The sequence below is a fragment of the Dermacentor andersoni genome, chromosome 9 (genome assembly GCF_023375885.2).
Source record: "Dermacentor andersoni chromosome 9, qqDerAnde1_hic_scaffold, whole genome shotgun sequence".
NCBI lineage: Eukaryota > Metazoa > Arthropoda > Arachnida > Ixodida > Ixodidae > Dermacentor > Dermacentor andersoni.
In genome coordinates this window covers 68851530-68875444 of record NC_092822.1, presented here as the reverse complement: position 1 = coordinate 68875444, position 23915 = coordinate 68851530, and the positions used below count along the sequence as shown (strand labels likewise).

The 23915-nt window shown below is 42.0% G+C and overlaps 1 pseudogene; it reads left to right on the top strand.

Moving 5' to 3' along the window:
- The first annotated feature begins 372 nt into the window (after positions 1 to 372).
- LOC129384185 (uncharacterized) lies at positions 373 to 23915 on the top strand (annotated as a pseudogene).

Below are 23915 nucleotides of genomic sequence, written 5' to 3'. Positions count from 1 at the left end.
GTCATTCAAATTGATTGACTTCTTTGGGCATGGTAACACAAAAGTTAAGGAGTGAGATATGAAAATATAAATGTTATGTTCAGTGACTGTAGGAGAGTCTTCACCAGTACTCACCAGTCAAACTTCTCATGTTCTGCGTAAGCATTAGCAAGAGCATTGAGAAACTTGTTAGGGGAAGGAATCACTGTGATCAAGACTGGGTGGATGAAAATTTGTGCTTAATACAACAGTGCTCTTGCATTAAATATATATATATATATATATATATATATATATATATATATATATATATATATATATATATATATATTCATCTCATGAAGTATACTTTGCGTGAGTCAATGAATAATTGTTTGTGACCAACCTAATATGTTTGTTTATACAAAAGAAAAAAAGCTTGTATGGATTTATTAGTGTTTGCATCGGCCTTAATGGTGATCTTTGTGCTGTTGCAGATACGTCCGATTCTCCGACAAATCAGCCACAAGTTGTGTGGCTTGGGATTAGCTGGGAAACCAGCTCGCCAAGTTTTTCACAGAATGTGTCCACTTTTTTGACCTGCTACATGACACAGCAATTTGACATACGATCGATTTCCTATTGTGATATTGATATCAATGCTTACAGATTAGTACCACCTATGTATTTGTCTTGTCTGGACTAAGTGTACTGCAAAGTACTAGCAATGCAGCACTGCAACACTGCAATGTACTATCAGACAATGTAGTTCAGTCAGGGCAATGTTTAGTGTGCAACTGTGGTTGTCTTGAAAGATCTGTCGCTTAGTTTGTGCTTTTTTGCTGTAGTGTCAGTGGGAGAAACACAAATTGGTAGATAAGTTACATTCAGTGCCTTGCAGTTTCATTTTGCTTTTGCTGAAACAATGAAAAAAATAATTGATATTTGTTTGTAATGCACTAATATAGAGAAATGCTTCTTTGTTTGATGCAAAGAAATATGGCAGTATTCTCCTCCACTAAGAAATGTGATGCTATTCTAACTTTTATAAAAGATGTCCTTGTTCTCTCTTTGGTTTCTTATGTTTTCCATTTGCATTTATAATAATTTCTTTCATTCATATTGTCGTGAACATAACAATATAATTATATTTCATTCCATATGCTTCACGTGTTCAGCTATCAGTTGATGGTTTTGTTGTACTGCATTGTCTGAATTTAATGTAAAAAAGAACTGTAATACTTTGTTTAATACTTGTAATAATGTAACACTTTGCTTGGGCAGCATTGCTGCCTGCAGTATTGTGTAAATAAAAATAAATGGTCATTGCATGATAGAGTGTTACATATACAAAGTAATTTGGCTATGTTGGTATAATATCAAAATAGCTTGCCGAATCCAACCTCTCTCCATTGCCAGAAGGAGCTTGTGTTCAGAATACTTATTTACATATAATGAGCAAAACGTGAACAAGGTGAATGCAGGTGCCAACGTTTCGACAAGTGGACTTGTCTTCTACGTTGGCTCCTGCATTCACCTTGTTCAACGTTGGCTCCTGCATTCACCTTGTTCAAACGTTGGCTCCTGCATTCACCTTGTTCAAACGTTGGCTCCTGCATTCACCTTGTTCACGTTTTGCTCATCGTCTTGAATTTCCATCTCCCGCATTCCCCGTATTTTCCCTGGATAATTTACATATAGAAAGATAAGTACTTGAGTAAGACATATAGTGCACCAGTGCACTCTTGTTTAATATGGGAGCTGTGTAGGCCAGAGTTATCACTTTTTTGCACACAAGTGTGGCAACTCTTGGAATGCCAGGTTGAGCACTCTAGTTCAATGAAATGTGTGACACATAGTTTGTATCACATTCTGATGCTTTTTGTGACTTTGTAGGTTTCTTGCCATCGGAGTCCACGGACGAATACCACTCGCTTGTGTCTGTACGGGGCCAACAGCATTACTGCCGGCAGTGCACTTATGTGACCAAGTACAAGATCAACATGAACGCACACCTGTGCAGCCACACAGGCAAGCGCCCCTTCAAGTGTCACATGTGCGCAAACAGGTTCACTCGGAACTACCACCTGAAACAGCACCTGCGCAGCCACACAGGCGAGCGCCCCTTCAAGTGCCACCTGTGCCCGAACGAGTTCACCCAGAATTGCCACCTGAAGCAGCACCTGCGCACCCACACGGGAGAGCGTCCCTTTTCCTGCAAGCAGTGTGCTGCATCCTTTTCACGAAAGGAAACCCTCTACAAGCACATGTCCGCTCACACGGAGAAGAGGCTCTAAAGGTCAGGGGCCTCAATAATTTTCTTCAGCGCTGCAGTTTGTTTGGCTGCCTTCATGTGACATCACTGCTATGTTTGCACATCAAAAGTTTCGCTTACCTTGAATGTGGATTGGCCTCAAATCTGTTCATGGATGTGTAAATAAGTTTCTGTAAGTTACACATAATATAAGAAGCTCGCAAAGAAAAATTGGAACTGACAGGTGACACCGAGGCGCAGCAGCATGAGCCAAATTTCTTGTTTTTCCACGTAGTTTAGGAATACATTGGTGGTAGGGTTTACATTTGATATATCTGTGCTTCCTAGTTTCAGTGCTTATGTTCTAATAGCAATTTCTTTTGTTTTCGTGCAGCAAGGCCGCCATTTTACATGCTGCTATATTACATACTAAGCCATTATGGCAGTTTTATTGTTCTCTATTTGTTCACAATGTGAAACGCATGGCTCAAGCACAGTTTGTTGTCAAGCTTAAAACGTCCAGTATCAAAGATGTGGTTGAGCATTAGCGAACCCCATTAGCAATTGCAGTTCATGGCAATGACATGAGTAAGTGGGCATCGGAACTCTTCTGACGCCACCGGTGGTGTTTAGTGACATCCATTGTAAATACCACATTGAGCTGGTATGCGATATTGAATTGCGTAGTAGAAGTTGCTTCTGGCTTCAATCAGCTGCCAACATATCCCATCATATTGACTGCTGACCAAGGTTGCATGCAGGGTTACTGGCATCATATGACATGCATGAAATGATTATAGTGTTAACTGCAAAATACATTTAACATCACGTTAGGGTGACATACCACAGCTGTCAGGGTTGCTGTGTGGATTATGCAGCACTGCGGAACCTTTATCATTATTCTGTCATCTTTCTCTTCCTTTCTTTTTTTTCCTATCAGTTACAACATCACCTTAATTCAGAAAGAAATCTAAGAATAGCATGTCAGCTTTTTTGTTCACATTCTGTGGAACTTTCCTGATGTTAAGTGCTGTCCATCATCTGGCAAGGCAACATTCCCACCTGTGTATGGCTCTGAGCTGTCATTCATGGTTTGAAGATAAACTAGGAAATTAAAGAAGCACCCGGCAGCCCTGTGTAATCCACACAGCCCTGAACAGTTTTCAGCATTGCTTGGATAAGCAAATGTTTAGTCATATGGCTAGTGTTCAAAGGTGGTTGTCTACAAGCTACATAGTCTCTGCAACATTTTTCCACTCACTTTGACTTAATTGCATTTACTTGCTTTCTGTATGGAGAACTTGGCATGCCAGAAGAAACACATGGCTTGTCCAGGCAAGAAAAATTTCACTGGCGACACATTTTTCTTTTCTTTTTGTTCACTTTACATTTTGCATTCCGTCCCACAGTTCTGATGTTTCTCACTCCGCAATTATTCTGTTGCTGTCAACTAACCTGCCATCTTGTGGGTACAGCAGGAGGCTCTGGTATGCAGTCTTGAGGTGCAGTTTTATGCATTGCATTTGAAGCAGTAGACATATGTCTGTGGAAGGTCAATTGGCTCTAGTGCTTGCATTTCCTGCATTTGCTTTTGCTTCTCAAAAATGGTAGCAGTGTAATCTTTATTGACATTTGATGACGTTAGTGTGCCTCTTATTCTCATGAACTTGTTTCCACGTTGCACATCACTGGTACTCATTGGTTGTCATTAGCGTGACAGTGCAATAATGACGATATAGTCATTTATGGGAAGACTACACATCGACTTCAAGCGCAGTTCTCCTTTTCACTGCACATTGACACATGTACTTGTTTATCTTCTCGAGTGACCACTTTTTTCACCACCTAACAACTGTTAAACGTTATCGCTCTTCGCAAGACATGCCTCCATGTATCAGGAAATTTCTCTAATCTTATTAATGGTTCTATCCATTGTCTAAATCTTGTGTAATATGATTGTATGCACAACGTGAATTGTGTAGTGCTTTCTCAAATGCACAAGGGCACCAGTGATTATGTTGGAACCTACGACGAGTCATGCATAAAAGCTGAATTGCTTGACCTGCTGACCAGGTTTTCTATGTTTGCCAACTGTGCTCGTTGCTGTCATTGTGTTGTGCTTTGAGTGTAACCTGTTTTTCCAAGTTACAGGCTCTCGCCCAATAAAAAGTTAGTTTCGTGATTTACAGTTTTTGCTGCTGTGTTTTTCACCGTCACTACAATGTGACCATACGAATTCATAATTGGGAATTTGATTCCTTAAGCTGCATTTGTTTGCCACTTTGCATATTACTGGAACACAGTTGTCTTTATATTCAATTTCGTATTTAGCAAGCAGTGCTGCAGATACCGTGCAAATAGCGTAAGCAACAGAAGGTTACATCAAGCCATGGTACTTGCACACCCTTTTATTTATTTATTTATTTATTTATTTATTTATTTATTTATTTATTTATTTATTCAATCATCTTTTTTTTATTCATTTTAAAATGTGACACACTCATTTTTAGTCATGAATGCAGGCTTTGAGAAAGGCCTATAGCCATCGCAGCATTGTCTGTTGCTTTTGAAATCCGATTATAGCTTACATGGAATTACTTTTCTTTCACTGTTTGAAAAGCCAGCATATTTTTATGTTATTCTTGTACATATATTCAGTTCAGTGTGGGTATATCAAGATACCATGCTTGTTTGATATGGTGTGTTTGTAGCGCCATATGCTCCCTTGCAGTCTCTATTGAGCAGCTTTCTCATGACACCAGAAATGAGCCTGTCTAGTTTGTTTTTACAACATACCATGTCGATAAGAGGCAGGAACACATGCTTGGAAAATTATTAATCTGAAGGGACAAGTCTGAATGAGGTTGAGGTTATATCGAACAGGACTGTTCAGTCTGGCCTAAAGCTTCCCTTGTTCCCCACATGATATCATAAATGCCTTCCTCAAATCCACTGATCTGTATGTATGGAATCTGCCTGGAATTTCTGGATCTGACAGTCTTTAAATTATCTTATCTTTATGCACGTGGGGTGTCTTGTTTTTGGTCACATCCGTTCCACCCTAAAACGAAGTTGAGTGTTTTGGCCATGCACAACACAAAGTGCATACTGCACTTTGGAACCGGCTTAAGATACTAGCAGAGGAATTTCTTGCATTATCCGTTAAATATAATTCCTAATGACAGACCGGATGTGAGAGGCACATCAGGACACATTCTTTCGCCTATTCCTTTCCATCACATCATATGTACAGCTTTCATGCTCCTCTGGCAAGCTGTGGCAGTGTTACAATCAACATGATTTGGCGAGCATTGCCAAGAACATGGTGTTGTTTAAACATGTATATTTCATCACTTTCTAGGCTACAGGCATGTCCTATTAACAGGTGCTTTCAACCTAGTGATAGCAGCAGCTGTGTATGTTTGGACGTGCTCTGCACGTCATTGTCATGCTTTGACCGTGAAAACATTCTTATTTGGTTTTGTAATGCATCCAGAGCGTCTTTCAACAAGCATAATGTGGAAGTTGATGCCAGCTAGTACACAAGGCCTTTACATAGGCTGTAGACGGGGCTGTAGTCTTCTGCATTCCAACATGGCAAGTTAGCCTTTTGCAAATGTAATTGTTTTGCAAGATTTAAAGAATAATAAATATCAAAGGTCATAACTAAAATTGAATTGAACAACTGCGACATTGCTGAGCATTTCTGCCGAGGCTGCAAGCTCTGTGACAGCAGTTTATTATTTCGTTACTGATAGAAATGTGCTCATTAGTGTTGTTTTTGTTTTAACATTTTATTTCAAGAAGTATTAGGCACACCATACAGTAGGATACATTGAATTGTATCCTGATCAGTGGTTTTTCGAATGGTAGTAATGCAGATATAACTGCTCAGATTGTTCTTGAGAATTCTTTGGTGAAACATCAAAGAAGCACCGAAGAAGCATGAATAAACGTAATCAGTTGCTGCTTTTAATATAAGTACTGAAAGTAAAAGAAAAGATCTGAAATATACAAAATGTGCACCTGGCTCATAGTTTCCAACTTTTGACAGACCATGCAATAAGTTCCTATTCAGATTTGTTGGTGTCTACTGGCATAGTGATGCCTATGCTATACAGAAAAAACGGTGGCTTTGCAAATATAAAAATCACAGAGTGTCTACTAACCGGGAAAACTGCAAATTCTCGGTGATCTTGAATAGTCTGGGAAAACCCAGGGAAAACTCAGGGAATTTATGCCTCTATCAGGGAAAATTACCTGTAATTTTATTGAAAGGGGCGAAAGTCGCTGTAATCCTGGCTCGAATAACAGACAGGAATCGTAATAAATATCTTTGATGACCTGTTGTCAGCTGGAGGAGTTTCCAGTGTACAGTCAACGACCGACTTTCCGGATGCCCGATAATTTGCACAGCTTCGCGGCACCACCGCGCACCCCATAGAGTCAATCTTTCAGAACGTCTAAAATTTCGGACACAAGAACCCTTTGCCGTCCGATTTTCTCGCGCTTTTTGCTGTGACAGCAGGTCCGAAAGGGCATTAATCAAAGCCACCACCGCTGCCGTTTTGATTACCTCACCGCCTCGAACTGGCGCTTTCGCACACAGTTCCGCTGGCACCCATAGACACCACTGCGGCAACGCTAGAGCTAGCTGCTTCGGCGTTCGCTATTAAGCTTCTTGCCATTAGGTTCCGTGTTTTCCATTGAAAGGATTCACTGCTGTCAGCAATTCCACCAACTCCACCGTTGTGGTCCTCATGATTGGCTTAGAAGCTTGGAAAGCACGGTGGATTGCATGATGCCGTTTCCCGAGAGTCAGCTTCGCCTTTGTACAAAAATGCTACTTGGTGAAGCATATGCAAATATATTGCAGTGAAGCATAAAAAGCATGCGAAGGGGCTATTGCCATGGGACACAGTATGTATTCCTTAATTTCACATGCATGAACCCGGTATCTCCTGCCACAGTACGAGCACTGATATGCCTAATATATGTACCGACAGGCCTTCAGAGCATTTTCAAATGTGCCTGGGGTGGTTTGAGCCCTTAAGGGCAGTAAATGACATGCATTTATTTTTTTCCAGCTGGCCGTTTTTTCGTACATTTTAGCAGCCCCTAGGGAGTTCGAAAAATAGGATGTGGACTGTGCAACTGACCAAGAAGATGCTTCAAATGATCCGTGAGGCGAATGAGTGGCGGAAGGAGGACAAGAACAAAAAGGACCTACGCATTGATGAATGAAAAGGGAAAGGAAGCGTAGTGCCGCTGTTTTGAAGGAGCTTGAGCTCAAAACACAGTGTTGGCTGATGTCGAGATGCAGGTGTCCCTCATCCAAACCGAAACAAACTCTTTAAAGCAATGAAACACAACACTGAGGTGTCGTGCGCGGTCTGAGATTATGTCAGTACAGTTGAGGTTGACTTACGAGCTGTTTAGAGAGAATCTCAATTGGGACTAAGTTTGGGCCTCATACCACTGAGCTTGCTATCAGTTGATAGAAATAGCTCGTATTCGAAAATATTTGCATCTGTATGCATCTCCTTTTTATTTGTATTTGAGAATGTCCGACTCCATTTGCGATTTTTTTCAAGGACATTTTAGTTGCAGTGGATTTTACTAACCCCTCCCTTCTATCTGTTTCTGAATAACATAAACACCACTCCTTGGTATTCAAACTGGATTAAGTCGGGTTTTTTTTATTTGTTTTTCATAAGCTTACTAGAGAGTGACAGTATCGGGCGACAGGGTTTTAGCCCGTGTTGACATAAAACATAGTTCTGCGTCACTCAGGGAATTTTTCAAAGGCACTCAGGGAAAACCTTAAACTCAGGGAATATGGAAATGTCAACTTGGTAGACACCTTGAATGGGAAAGTGCCTATCATGCAGGGAGCAAGTCATTTACTCATTGCTTAAAATATCCATATCCTCTTCTTTCTTTTTTTTTCCCCCTAGAATCTTTAGGCTCCCGAAGCAATGTTTATCAGGTTGGGGAGCATGCACGCGCTTCGTCACACTTGGTTATCGTGTTCGCTCAGATTTTTTTGTGAGCAACTGGTCTAGTCTGGTGCCTAGAACTGGTGCCTAGAACTGGTGCTTAAGCTATCATGTGCTTTGTACCAGTCCGTGTGCAGTAATGTACAGTGTTGCACAATATTGTGCACTAATGACTATGGGCATTTACACAGGTTGTGTTTCAGAAGTCAGAGATTAGACTGCTATTAAAGCTTCTGGCGTAACTCAGTCTGAAGTTGACTGACTCTTGCTTGCGTGAAAAATTTGGAGGACGCTTAAGCCTCACCTTTAAGAGTGGAATGTGATACCATTCAATGATCCCCAAGTGCTTCTCACGCTTCCTGGTAACTGCAGCTTATGTAACCGTAATGTTTACCGGGAAATGCTTGTGGCTAACGCTAGGCACAAAGGCAAGCTTTGTGGTTTGTTGTTGTTGTTGTTGTTTGTGCAAGGCACCGAGAAAGCCTAGCCACTTCTACTTAGGCAGACCTCAAATGGCAGCTGGAAAACGCTATCACTATATCACAAGTACTCACCAATTAAACTTGACCTGCTATGTAAGCATTGGCAGGAGCATCTGTACACTTATTGTTTGAAGAAGGAGCCTTTGTGATCAAGGCTGGGCAGGTAGAAATGTTTGCGACAGCACTGCTCTTGCATTAAAAAAACTATTAATCTTAGGATGTAGACAATGCATGAGTCTAAATAATTGTTTGTGATAGCTATTGATGTCATAATAAATTGTGAAGCATAATACCACACCTCAAGCTAAATACGTTTGTTGATGCAAAGTAAACGAATCTGTGTGTATGTTTTTGTGTTCACATATGCTTTAACAGCGATTTCGATGCTGTTACAGATGTGTCCATTCCTCCTGCAAAACTACCAAGAAGTTGTGTGGATCAGGCTTTGCCAGAAAACCGGCTCACCTGATACTTCGCAGAAAGGATCCACTTGCTTTCTCTGTCACATGACAGAGCAGTTGTATATATGATTGATTCGCCATTGTGATAGTTATATAACTGTTTATCAATTGTTACCTATGCAACTGTCATCTATGTACTATGTGTACGGCAAAGTACTAGCGATGCACTACTGCAACACTCGAATGTACTAGCAGACAGTGTATTTCAGCCAGGGCAATGTGTAGTGTGGAACTGTGTCTGTCTTCAAAGAGATTTTGCTTAGTTTGTGATTGTTTGCAGTAATGTGAGTGGCAGTAATACGAATTGCTAGATACGTTACCTTCAGTGCCTTGTAGTATCATTTTGCTTTTGCGAAAACAATCAAAAGTTAATGATCAAAAATGTTTGTAATGTGCTAATAGAGAGAAATGTTCCTTTGTCTAATGCACAGTAACATGGCAGCATTCTCCTCTACTAACATATCTGGTACCATTGTAATATTTATAAGTAGTGTGCTTGTTCCTTGCTTAGGTTTTTTAAATTGTTCATTTTCTTTTATATTAACTTGTTTTGTTCATTTTGTCCTGTCCATTCATATTGTCATGAACCATGCCTTTGCTGTGCTGCGTTGTGGGGATTTGGTCTTTAAAAAAATGAAATAGTCCTTTGAATAGGTGATTGCATAATCGAGTGTTACATATACACAGTAATTTGGCTATTTTGGCTTAATCTAAATGGCTTGCCAAATCTAACCTCTCTCCATTGCCTGAGGGAGCTTGTATTCAGAATTGTGATTTACATAAAGTAAGTACTTGAGTACTTACTATAAGTAAGTACTCAAGTATTTGAGTAACACATATACTGCATCAGTGCACTCTTGCCACAACATTACCATTAATATGGGGGTTGTGTAGGCCATGGGTATGACTTTTTTTTACATACAAGTGTGGCAAATATTTTTGACTGCCAGGTTGAGCACGCTAGTTACATGAAATCTGTGACACATGGTTTGCAACACATTCCGATGCTTTTTGTGTCTTTGCAGGTTTCGCGCTGTCGAAGTCCATGGATGAATACCGGTCACTCGTGTCTGTGCGGGGCCAACAGCATTACTGCCAGCAGTGCACTTATGTGACCAAGTACAAGAGCAGCATGAATGCACACCTGCGCACACACACAGGCGAGCGCCCCTTCAAGTGCCACCTGTGTACAAAGAAATTCATTCTCAGTAACCACCTGAAGGAGCATCTGCGTACACACACAGGCGAGCGCCCCTACAAGTGCAACCTGTGCACAAAGAAATTTACTTGCAATAGCAACCTGAAGGGGCATCTGCGTACACACACAGGCGAGCGCCCCTACAAGTGCCACCTGTGCACAAAGAAATTTACTTGCGATAGCAACCTGACGAAGCATCTGCACAAGCACACAGGCGAGCGCCCCTTCAAGTGCCACTTGTGCCCTAATGAATTCACTCAGAACTGCAGCCTCAAGCGGCATCTTCTTAGCCACACAAGAGAGTGCCCCCTTTAATGCATGCACTGCACTGCATCTTTTTCGTGGAAGGAAATGCTCGACAACCACATGTCCTCTCACACAGAGAAGAGGCTGTAAAGATTTTGGGCCTAAATAAATTTCTGAAACACTGCAATTTTTTTTACAGCCTTCATGTGACATCACTGCTACGCCAGCACATGGAATGTTTGGCTTACCTTAAATGTGGATTCGCCTGAAATCTGTTCATGGCTGTATAAATAAATTTCTTGAAGTTGCTCATAAGAAAAATAGCAATGAAAGCAGGAACGTACAATTGAGACCAAGGCACAGCAGCATGTGCCAAATTTCTTATTTTTCCTGTATAAGAACTCAGTGGTAGGGTTTACATTTGATATATTTGTGCTTCCTAGTTCAGATGCTTATGTTTTAATAGCATATTCTTTTCATGCAGCAAGACTACCATTTTATAGTCTGCTATATTACATACAAAGCCATTATGGCAGTTTTGTTCTCAAACTGTTCACAATGTGAAATGCATGACTTAAGCATATTTGTTCTCGAGGTTAAAATTTCCAGTATTAGAGTTGTGGTTGAGCATTAGCAAACTCCATAAGCACTTGCACATTGTTGCTGTGACATGAGTAAGTGGACGTCGGAAGTCTAGAGAAGTCACCGGTAATGTTTAGCCACGTACTATGTACATGCTACATGGAGATGGTATGCAGTATTGAAATAGTGTAATAGATATTGTTTCCGTCCTGAATCGGCTGCCGAGATATCCCAACGTGTTGACCGGAGACCAAGGTTGCATGCAGGATTACACTGGCAGCATGTGACTTTCATGAACTAATGACAGTGTGATGTTCTTTAGGGGATTACGGCAATATACATAAATATTCTGGTAAGTTAACCTACCAATGGTATTGGCATTGCTATGTGAATTATGCTGTGCTTTGAGATTCATACACTGCTGAACAACCTTCATCATAATTCTAATTTTCATCTTTCTTTTTAACGTCAGTTAAGACATGATCTTGATTAAGAAAGAAAGAAATCTAAGAATAGCATGTCAGCTTTCTTGTGCACATTCTGTGGAATTTTGCCGAGATTAAGTGCTTACTACCATCTGTCAAGACAACACTCCCACCTGTGTATGGCTCCGACTTATCATTCATAACTTAAGCATAAACTAGAAAATTAAAAAAAAAGGACTCGGCAGTCCTGTGTAAACTACACAGCCCTGACCAATGTTCAGCATTGCTTGATGAACAATTATTTTCCCATATGGCTGGTATCGACAGGTGGTTGTCTGCAGGATGCATAGTCTGTACAATGCTATTCCCATCACTTTAGCTTAATTGCATTTACTTCCTTTCTGTGTGGAGAACTTTATGTGCCAGAAGAATCACGTGGCTTGTCCGAGAAAGTTTCACTGGCAACATTTGTTCCTTTTTCTTGTTCGCATCATATTTTGCATACTGCCCCACGATTCTTTTGTTGCTGTCAACTAACCTGCCATCTTGTGGAGACAGCAGGAGGCTCTGGAATGCAGTCTTGTGGTGCAGTTTTAACGTGACAGCGTTAAGGAGCTCGCGTCGCAGGAAAGCTGGTGTCGTCGGTGTCGGCGCATTGGCCGTGAGCAATAAATCCCAGAAGGTACTTCATAAATAAAAAACAACTTGCAAGATGGGCTGGGTGGGAATCGAATTAGGGTCTCTGGTGTGTGACACGGAGAGAGGGACAAAAGCACCTCTAGTGAATGCATTGTGGCCTTAGAAACGTGCCGTAGAAAGTTATACTGTGATGTAGATCGGTAATTATGAGCATGTAAATTACAGAAGTCGCAGTTTCACAAGTAGCAAAGTACGTTTCCACTACATTTCTTCTGTGCTATGCGCACACGCAGAACCATCTTGCGGCAAACGCAGAAGACCCCCTCCTTGCAATGTACGGCGCTGCCCCGACACGTGGCGCGCCACTCGCCCCATGATCACGTCCGCCTTCATGGCGTGTCGCGGCCCGGCTGTCCGTGCCGATCGCGACGTTTGGCTCTCGTAGATCGTTTGAGCGGGCGGTGCAGACGGGGTGCGATAATGCTATGGCGTTCCACTCTTGAAGGCGAAGCTTAAGCGTCCTCCAATTTTTATGCGTTGCACTTGAAGCAGTCGACCTATCTCTGTGGTAGGTCACTTAGCTGTAGTGCTTGCATTTGCTTCTGAAAAATGGCAGTAGTGTAACCTTTAATGACATTTGATGACATTGGTGTGCATCGTGTTCTCCTGAACTTGTTTCCGTGGTGTGCATTACAGGCAGGCACTGGTTGTCATTGGCGCAATACTGCAATTATGACGATCATGGTCATTAATGTGAAGACTGCATGTTATTTGACTACAAGCGTAGTTCTCTTTCACACTGCATATTTACACATCTACGTGTTTATCTTCCTCTGGTTACCGTTTTTCACCGACTAACAAGTGTGAAAGGTTATTGCTCAGCGCAGGACTTGTCTCCATGTATCGGAAGTTTTTCAAATGCTTTCGACGGTTCTATCCATCCTCTCAACCTTTTATAATCTGATTGTATGCATGTCACGAATCGTGAAGTGCTTTCTGGAAGGCACAAGGACACCAGCGATTATGCTGAAACCTTTCAAGAGTCATTTCCTAAAGGCCAAAGCCCTTCACCTGCTGACCACATTTTCTACATTCGCCAAACTTGTTGCTATCATTGTGTTCTGCTTTCAGTGTATCCGGTTTTGTTTTTTCTCGGGTCACAGGTTCGCCCAATAAAGAGTTAGTTTCGCAATTCACAGCTGTTGCTGCTATGTTTTTCACCGTCACCATAATGTGACAATGCGAATTCAAAATTTTGAATTTGGTTTGTTGAGCTGCCTTACTGGAAAACGTTTCTTGCCTTTATACCCAATTTCGTATATACCAAGCAGTGCTGCAGAACCTATGCAAATAGTGTAAGCAACAGAAGGTTTCGTCAAGCCATGCTATTTATACACCTATGTATGTTTTTTAATATGTGACAAACAAATTTGTGGTAATGAATGCAGGTTGTGCGAAATGCCTCTCTAGTGATGGCAGCATTGTCTGCTGTTTGGGAAATCTGATTACAGTTTACTCAGAGTTGGTCTTTTCTATTTCTTTGTTTGAAACGCCAGTATTTTTTACATCATTCTTACGCATATATTCAGTTCAGCGTTGTTATATGAAGGTACCAGGCTTATTTTAGTCTTATGGTGTGTTTATTGCATCATACGCTTCATTCCAGTCTCTATTGGGCAGCTTTGTCGTGACCGGAGAAATGAGCCTGTCTAGTTGGTCTTTACAACATACCATGTAGGTAGGAGGCAGGAATGCATTCTTATTTTCCCTCTCTTCCTAGTGTGCTTATCCACTTTGCGCACATCCATCCGTGGTCCACACACCATTTCTTTGAGGTAATCTCCACGACAAGTGCAAAGGCGGAGCTTAGACGTTCAGTGCTTCGATGAGCATTGCAGTCCAACGCGCCTAGTGTTGGCAATCGTGCAATCTCAAGTTTTTGAGAGATGGTGCAAAGGTTTTGCTCACATTGCAACAGAAAGTTCATGATCGTCAAGTGAGATCTGTTCATGCTTGTCTGAGTACACTTGACACCGATAAAACTATGATCCTTACTTCGTGTAGTTGCCTCTGGGATATCGCTATCAATACTCTACCTTTCTGTTACTTTTGCTTTGACATTTACTGTCAAAAACTGTTATATCTTTCTTTCTGGATGAATATCTAGCTATTTAAGCTTCAGTTTTTCATTTATCAGTGCCTCCTGTGGGCACTAAACGTGGTCGGCCATGGCATCTAAAATATATGGTGAGGCGCATCCTCAACACACATAACTCTCAGACCCCATGAGCGTAGTTGATGCATTGCACTCGGTGTGATCTGCTCCACATGCGCTTACGCTCATAACCGTGCCATTATGGCCCAACCTTCTTGTGATTTGTTTATGAGGGCTTACTAACAAGATACTATCCACCAGGAATGCTCTCAGAATTTGTGAAGTTGAATCTCAAGGGCCAACAAGCTAAACCCCACCGCACCCAACTGCTGGTTCTAGGGTGGGGAGCCAGCCACAGCTGGGTCGGGTTCCAGCACTGACCTGCCTCGGGCCAACCTGGGTCCGATCCCAAAATTTCCACCTGCGATCCTGGATCCATGGGTGTGCTGACAACAGCCTCAAAAATTTCTGTAAGTGGGTAGAATACTTCGCAAACTATTAATCTGAAGTGACAAGTCTGAATGGGGTTATATCAAACAGGACTGTTTAGTCTGGTCTAAAGCTTCTCTTGATCACCACATGATATTATAAATGCCTTTCTCAAATACACTGTGGTATAAAGTTTGTAAACAGGGATAAGGTGCCTCAGAAAGGCTGGCCAACGTTTCGATAGGAGGACCTATCTTCGTCAAAGGTGGCCTCGTCATCCTCGGCGTGTTAGCTTTAAAGGGTTAGTGCAGTGACGTCACGTGCGGGTGTTGTCGCTGGCGGCTGGTTTTAAAGAGAGAGATTACCAGAGGAAACAAGCGCTGTCGTCCGACGTCTGTGAGCTTTATTCCCAAGACGAGGGGACAAGAGCGTGAGAGTGGGCATGCGGGGAGAAAAAAAAATAAAAGCAGAAAAAAAGGAAGAAAGGGGAAAAATGGGGGTGGGGGAAGCCAGGGCAACACCAAGACAGACAGAAAAAAAAGGGGGGGGAGAGTGAAAGAAAAAGAAAGAGAAAAATTAAATTTTTAAGAAATACGGGGGCTTGGGAGCGTGTTGGGGATGCGAAAGGTTAGCAGGTATTCAGGGGTAGTCGTTGGCGGCATGTTTTTGTGGTATTAGAAGGGCCAGTCAAGCGGTCAGTGCGCGAGTAACACAAAAGACAAAAAAAGAAAAGAAAACCAGACGCAAAAAAAAACATAAGTTGAAAATGACTTGAGTAGCATAGCAGCAATACGTCGAGTAATTTTGAAATAGTTAAGATGGCGACGAGGAGTCTGCGGTGCAGTGTTTGGGGTGACTGAAAGGCAGCGGCATGGTCTTTCAAGGGGCACTGCCCCAGTCGCTCAACGTAGGTGTCGTTACGGCGGCATCCAGAAATGGCGATACTCTGGGTTGAGGCGCCGAAAAAGGCATATTGACTTCGGAATGTGTTGAGGAGGGGGTTTAAAAAAAAATAGACTAATAAAGGGGGGGGGGGGAAGGAGAGGGGGAGGGGGACCGAAACCGGAATAACAAACAGGAGGGTGACACGCGCAGAAGCGGGCGGGGGCAAGTGTACATGGAAGAAGGGGTCGTACAGTTGGTATCGACGTAAAAACCTGAAAGAGTACATTAAATTGAGTAGTAGGCAGGAAAAAAATTTTTTCGAAATGGAAGAGTAGGTGAGGTTAAGAATTAGTTAGCTGGTAGCCTAATGTGTTTTGTGTCTTGGTTGATGATATGAGAATTTCAGATTTAAGTTACCGCTTTTAAAGATTCTAAGTTGCCGCGTGCCAAATTAATTCCTGTCGGGTGTAGGCAATTAAACTTGTGTATGAGGTATGATTCCGTATACTTCCTTTCGCGAGGGGAACGAAAATTTGTTTGTAGTATATAGAGCCTTGCTTTGTCAAATATATGACCATGTTCATTAAAGTGACTGGCCACTGCTTTGGGTAAATTGTGTTTTGTGTCCGCGCGGTGACCGTTGAGTCTTGTATTAATTTGTTGTCCAGTCTCACCTATGTATTGTTTGCTACAAGCGGCGCATTCTAGGCAGTAGACTACGTTGCTTGAATTGCAGGTGAAAGCCGAAGTTACCTTGTGTGCGTAATTCGACGCTGTACTTTTTACTGTAGTAGTAGATTGAATGTGTTTGCATGTAGAGCACCTGGGGCGGCCACAGGGATTGGTTCCCAACTTCCTCTTTTTCTGTAGTTTGGCGTGCACAAGAACATCTTTAAAATTAGTGTTGCGTCTGTAGGCTACTCTGGGAGGGTCGGGGAAAATCTTCTTAAGTTTCTGGTTGCTGGTGAGAATTGGGTAGTATTTACTTAGGATGTTATTCATGTTTGGGAGTCCGTTTGAGAATTTAGTTGTAAGAAGAGGCGTTGTTGTTCTTGTGATCCTCGGTCGGGGCTTGAGGACCTCGGCTCGATCAAGTTTGGTTGCAGCGATGTAGGCTGTTTGAAGGTCACTGTTTGGGTGGTTCCTGTTTGACAGCGTTTCTTTAAGGTGATCGAGTCTATCTAAGTAGTCTTGGTTTTCAATGCAAATGCGACGTAGTCGTGTGGCTTGGCCTTTAAAGATGCCTTGTTTGCAATGTCTGGGATGGTGGCTAGTATATTCTGGGTACTGTTGTTTGTCGAAAGGTTTCCTATACAGCGTTGTCTTTAGCTCACCATTGTCAATGTATATTGTTGTGTCCAGAAAGTTTATGCGCTCAGTTGAGGATTCTGATGTGAATTTTATTGTTGAGTGAACAGAGTTTAGAAAGGCTACATATTTATCTAGACTGTCTTCACCATGTCCCCAGATTATGAGTATGTCGTCTATGTATCGTAGGTATGTGTGGGGCTTGGTAGTGCAGCGCGATAGGAAATCTGTTTCTAGAATCCCCATAAATATGTTCGCGTAGGTTGGTGCAAAAGGCGTACCCATGCTTGTACCATGTATCTGTAGGTAGTAACTCTCTTCAAATTCGAAGTAGTTATGTGTTAGAACTAATTCAAGGAGAGACAAGTAGACTTCAGTAGAGTGTTGTGCATTGTGTTTAGACAGCGTTTGTTTTATCGAAGATAAACCATCAGGGATTGGAATGTTGGTGTACAGCGCCGTGACGTCTAGTGTTGCGAGAATTGTGTTGTGGGGTAGTGTGCCTTTAGTATTAATGTCCTCTATAATTCTCAGCAGGTGGGGCGTATCTTGTACAAATGACGGAAGTGCTTTTGGCAAGTCACCAAGGTAGTGGTTAAGAAATGTGGAGATGCTCTCTGTCGGGGTGTTGTTTGATACTATCGGACGGCCTGGGATATTAGCAGTGTATAGTTCACCGGATGGAATTTTAATAATTTTCGGAAGCAGGTAAAAACGCCCGGCAGTATTGTTGCTTGGTTTAAGAAATTTGTATTCTGACGGTGTTATGAATTCATCAGCCAAAAGTGATTTCAGCCTGTTGGTAATTGTCACTGTGTAGGACAATGTCGGATCGTTATCTTGTTTGCGGTAATGTTCTGGGTTGTTTAGTTGTCTGTAAGCCTCGTGCTTGTATTTTTCTATTGGCCAAATAACTATACTACCACCCTTATCTGCTTCCTTAATAACAATGTCATTCCGGCAACTCAGATTTGAAATGATATGACTCTCCGGCGCAGTTATGTTTTTAGGTCGCTTAGATGTCTTGGATTGGCTTATAATTTTTTTAGTGACAGTTTTAAGGTATATGTCAAGTTCTATGGCTTGTTCTGGTTCGGGAGTCCAAGTGGATTGGGCTCTAAATGGTGTCGTCCCGGTGTCTGGTGTGTCTGCAAAAAAGTGTCGGATACGCATTCGTCGGGAGAATTCTGAGAGGTCCTTGTGAAGCTCGAATTCATTTATTGTGTTGTTCATAGGGCAAAAGTTTAGGCCCTTGCTGAGTACGTCTATTTCTTTTTGACTTAATGTTTTTGAAATGTCTATAACATTGGAGTGGTTTAGTTCTGCGGAAGTTTCCTTCCTGTCTGGAAGGAAACTTCCGTCTGGTTTTCTTTTTTCTTTTTTTTGTCTTTTGTGTTACTCGCGCACTGACCGCTTCACCGGCCCTTCTAATGCCACAAAAACATGCCGCCAACGACTACCTCTGAATACCTCCTAACCTTTTGCATCCCCAACACGCTCCCAAGCCCCCGTATTTCTTTAAAATTTCATTTTTCTCTTTCTTTTTCTTTCACTCTCCCCCCCCCCTTTTTTTTCTGTCTGTCTTGGTGCCGCCCTGGCTTCCCCCAGCCCCCTTTTGTCCATTTTTTTTCTTTTTTTTCTGCTTTTATTTCTTTTCTTTTCTCCCCGCGTGCCCACTCTCACACTCTTGTCCCCTCGTCTTGGGAATAAAGCTCACAGACGTCGGACGACAGCGCTTGTTTCCTCTGGTAATCTCTCTTTAAAACCAGCCGCCAGCGACAACACCCGCACGTGACGTCACTGCACTAACCCTTTAAAACTAACACGCCGAGGATGACGAGGCCACCTTTGACGAAGATAGGTCCTCCTATCGAAACGTTGGCCAGCCTTTCTGAGGCACCTTATCCCTGTTTACAAACTTTATACCACAGTGTGCTATTCCATCTGTCAGCTCCTTTCTTGTTTTTGGATTTCTCAAATACACTGATCAGTATGTATGGAATCTGCCTGGAATTTCTGGATCTGACAGTCTTTAAATTATCTTCTTTTTATGCACGTGCGCTGTCTTGTTTTTGATCACATTATCCGTTCCACCCTCAAACGAAGTTGAGTGTTTTGGCCATGCACAACACAAAAATTTGAAAGTTTTATGGAATAAAAAATAGCCAAGGTCATAATTAAAATTGAATTAAACAACTGCGACATTGCTCAGCATTTCTGCCGAGGCTGCAGCTCTGTGACAGCAGTTTATTATTTCATTACTGGTAAAAATGTCCTCATCATTAGTGTTTTTATGTTTTAACATATTATTTTAAAAAGTATTAGGCGCAGCATACATTGGGATACATTGAATTGTATCCTGATCAGTGGTTTTTCAAATGGGAGTAATGCAGAAACAACTGCTCAGATTGTTCTTGGGAATTCTCTGGTGAAACATCAAAGAAGCATAAATAAACGTAATCAATTGCTGCTTTTAATATAAGTACTGAAAGTAAAGAAAAAGATCTGAATTATATAAAATGTGCACCTGGTTCGTAGACTATGCAAAAAGTTCTTATTCAGATTTCTTGGTGTCAATACTCGCATAGTGATGCCTATGCTATGCAGAAAAAACAGTGGCTTTGCAAATATAAAAATGGCAGGGTGTCTACTAACCCGGAAAACTGGGAATTCTCAGGGGTTTTGAGTAGTCTGGAAAAACTCAGTTAAAACTCAGGAAATTTATGCCTCTATCAGGGAAAATTACCTGTAATTTTATTGATAGGGGTGAAAGTCGCTGTAATGCTGGCTCGAGTAAGAGACAGGAATTGTAATGAATCGTCTTTGTCGACCTGTTGTCAACTGGAGGAGTTGCCAGTGTACAGTCAACGACCGACTTTCCAGATGCCCGATAATTGGCACAGCTTCGCGGCACCAGCACGCACCCCATAGAGTCAATGTTTCAGAACGTCTGAAATTTCGGACGCAAGAACCCTTTGCCGTCCGATTTTCCGGCGCTTTTTGCCATGACTGCAGGTCCGAAAGGGCATTAATCAAAGCCACCACCGCTGCCGTTTTGATTACCTCGCCGCCTCGAACTGGTGCTCTCACACACAGATCTGCTGGCACCCAGAGACACCACTGCTGCAACGCTAAACCTAGCTGCTTCGACGTTCGCTATTAAGTTTCTTGACGTTGGGTGCCGTGTTTTCCATTGAAAGGATTCGCTGCTGTCAGCAATGCCACCGACTCCGCCTTTGTGGTCCTCATTATTGGCTTAGAAGCGTGGAAAGCACGGTAGATTGCATGATGCCGGTTCCCGAGAGTCAGCTTCGCCTTTGTACACAAATGTTACTTGGTGAAGCATATGCAAATGTATTGCAGTGAAACATAAAAAGCATGCGAAGGGGCTATTGCCATGGGACACAGTATGTATTCCTTAATTTCACGTGCATGAACCCGGTATCTCCTGTCACAGTGCGAGCACTGATATGCCTAATATGTGTACCGACAGGCCTTCAGAGCATTTTCAAATGTGCCTGGGGTGGTTTGAGCCCTTAAGGGCAGTAAATGGCATGCATTTATTTTTTTTCCAACTGGCCGTTTTTTCATACATTTTCGCAGCCCCTAGGGAGTTCGAAAAATGGGATGTGGACTGTGCAACTGACCAAGAAGATGCTTCAAATGATCCGTGAGGCGAATGAGTGGCGGAAGGAGGACAAGAACAAAAAGGACCTACGCATTGGTGAATAAAAGGGAAAGGAAGCGTAGTGCCGCTGTTTTGAAGGAGCTTGAGCTCAAAACACAGTGTTGGCTGATGCCGAGATGCAGGTTTTCTCATCAAAACCGAAACAAACTCTTTAAAGCAATGAAACACAACACTGAGGTGTCGTGTGCGTTCTGAGATTGTGTCAGTACAGTTGAGGTTGACTTATGAGCTGTTTAGAGAGAATCTCAATTGGGACTAAGTTCAGGCCTCATACCACTGAGCTTGCTATCATTTGATAGAAATAGCTCGTATTCGAAAATATTTGCATCTGTATGCATCTCCTTTTTACTTGTATTTGAGAATGTCTAACTCCATTTGCGGTGAATTTTACTAACCCCTCCCTTCTATCTCTTTTTGAATAACATAAACACCACTCCTTAGTATTCAAACTGGATTAAGTCGTATTGTTTTACATTTGTTTTTCATATGCTTACTAGAGAGTGACAGCATCGGGCGACAGGGTTTCAGCCCGTGTTGACATAAAACATAGTTCTGCATCACTCAGGGAATTTTTCAAACGCATTCAGGGAAACCCTTGAAAACTCAGGGAATTTGGAAATGTCAACTTGGTAGACACCCTGAATGGGAAAGTGCCTATCGTGCAAGGAGCAAGTCATTTACTCATTGCTTAAAATATCTGTATCTTCTTTTTTTTTTCCTAGAATCTCTAGGCTCCCGAAGCAATGGTTATCAGGTTGGTAAGCATATATGCACTTCCTCACACTTGGTTATTGTGTTCGCTCAGATTTTTTTGGGAGCAACTGGTCTAGTCTGGCACCTAGAACTGGTGCTTAAGCTATCATGTGCTTTGTACCAGTCCGTATACAGTAATGTACAGTGTTGCACAATATTGTGCACTAATGACTAAGGGCATTTACACAGGTTCTGTTTCAGAAGATTCAGAAGTCGGAGATTAGACTGCTACTAAAGCTTCTGGCGTAACTCAGTCTGAAGTCGACTGAGTGCTCTTGCACGAGTGAAAAATTTGGAGGACGCTTAAGCCTCACCTTTAAGAGTGGAACGTGATACCATTCAATGATCCCCCAAGTGCTTCTCATGCTTCCTCGCAACTACAGCTTATGTAACCGTAATGTTTACCGGGAAATGCTGGTGGCGAATGGCTATGCACAAAGGCAAGCTTTGTGGTTTGTTGTTGATGTTGTTGTTTGTGCAAGGCACCGAGAAGACCTAGCCGCTCCTACTTAGACAGACCTCAAACGGCAGCTGTAAAACGCTGTCACTATATCATAAGTACTCACCAATTAAACTTGACCTGCTATGTAAGCATTGGCAGGAGCATCTGTACACTTATTGTTTGAAGAAGGAGCCTTTGTGATCAAGGCTGGGCAGATAGAAATGTTTGCGACAGCACTGCTCTTGCATTAAAAAAACTATTAATCTTAGGAAGTAGACTTTGCATGAGTCTAAATAATTGTTTGTGATAGCTATTGATATCACAATAAATTGTGAAGCATAATACCACACCTCAAGCTAAATACGTTTGTTGATGCAAAGTAAACGAATCCGTGTGTATGTTTTAGTGCTCACATATGCTTTAACAGCGATTTCAATGCTGTTACAGATGTGTCCATTCCTCCTGCAAAACTACCAAGAAGTTGTGTGGATCAGGCTTTGCTAGAAAACCGGCTCACCTGATACTTCGCAGAAAGCTTCCACTTGCTTTCTCTGTCACATGACAGAGCAGTTGTATATATGATTGATTCGCCATTGTCATAGTTATATAACTGTTTATCAATTGTTACCTATGCAATTGTCATCTAGTACTATGTGTACGGCAAAGTACTAGCGATGCAGTACTGCAACACTCGAATGTACTAGCAGAGAGTGTATTTCAGTCAGGGCAATGTGTAGTGTGGAACTGTGTCTGTCTTCAAAGAGATTTTGCTTAGTTTGTGATTGTTTGCAGTAATGTGAGTGGCAGTAATACAAATTGCTAGATACGTTACCTTCAGTGCCTTGTATCATTTTGCTTTTGCGGAAACAGTCAAAAATTAATGATCAAAAATGTTTGTAATGTGTTAATAGAGAGAAATGTTCCTTTGTCTAATGCACAGTAACATGGCAGCATTCTCCTCTACTAACATATCTGATGCCATTGTAATATTTATAAGTAGTGTGTTTGTTCTTTGCTTAGGTTTTTTAAATTGTTCATTTTTTTTTATATTAACTTGTTTTGTTCATTTTGTCCTGTCCATTCATAGTGTCATGAACCATGCTTTTGCTGTGCTGCGTTGTGGGAATTTGGTCTTTAAAAAAATGAAATACTCCTTTGAATTGCATAATCGAGTGTTACATATACACAGTAATTTGGCTATTTTGGCTTAATCTAAATGGCTTGCCAAATCTAACCTCTCTCCATTGCCTGAGGGAGCTTGTATTCAGAATTGTGATTTACATATAGTAAGTACTTGAGTACTTACTATAAGTAAGTACTCAAGTATTTGAGTAACACATATACTGCATCAGTGCACTCTTGCCACAACATTAACATTAATATGGGGGTTGTGTAGGCCATGGGTATGACTTTTTTTACATACAAGTGTGGCAAATCTTTTTGACTGCCAGGTTGAGCACGCTAGTTACATGAAATCTGTGACACATGGTTTGCAACACATTCCGATGCTTTTTGTGTCTTTGCAGGTTTCGCGCTGTCGAAGTCCATGGATGAATACCGGTCACTCGTGTCTGTGCGAGGCCAACAGCATTACTGCCAGCAGTGCACTTATGTGACCAAGTACAAGAGCAGCATGAATGCACACCTGCGCACACACACAGGCGAGCGCCCCTTCATGTGCCACCTGTGTACAAAGAAATTCATTCTCAGTAACCACCTGAAGGACCATCTGCGTACACACACAGGCGAGCGCCCCTACAAGTGCCACCTGTGCACAAAGAAATTTACTTGCAATAGCAACCTGAAGAAGCATCTGCACAAGCACACAGGCGAGCGCCCCTTCAAGTGCCACTTGTGCCCTAATGAATTCACTCAGAACTGCAGCCTCAAGCGGCATCTTCTCAGCCACACAAGAAAGTGCCCCCTTTAATGCATGCACTGCACTGCATCTTTTTCGTGGAAGGAAATCCTCGACAACCACATGTCCTCTGACACAGAGAAGAGGCTGTAA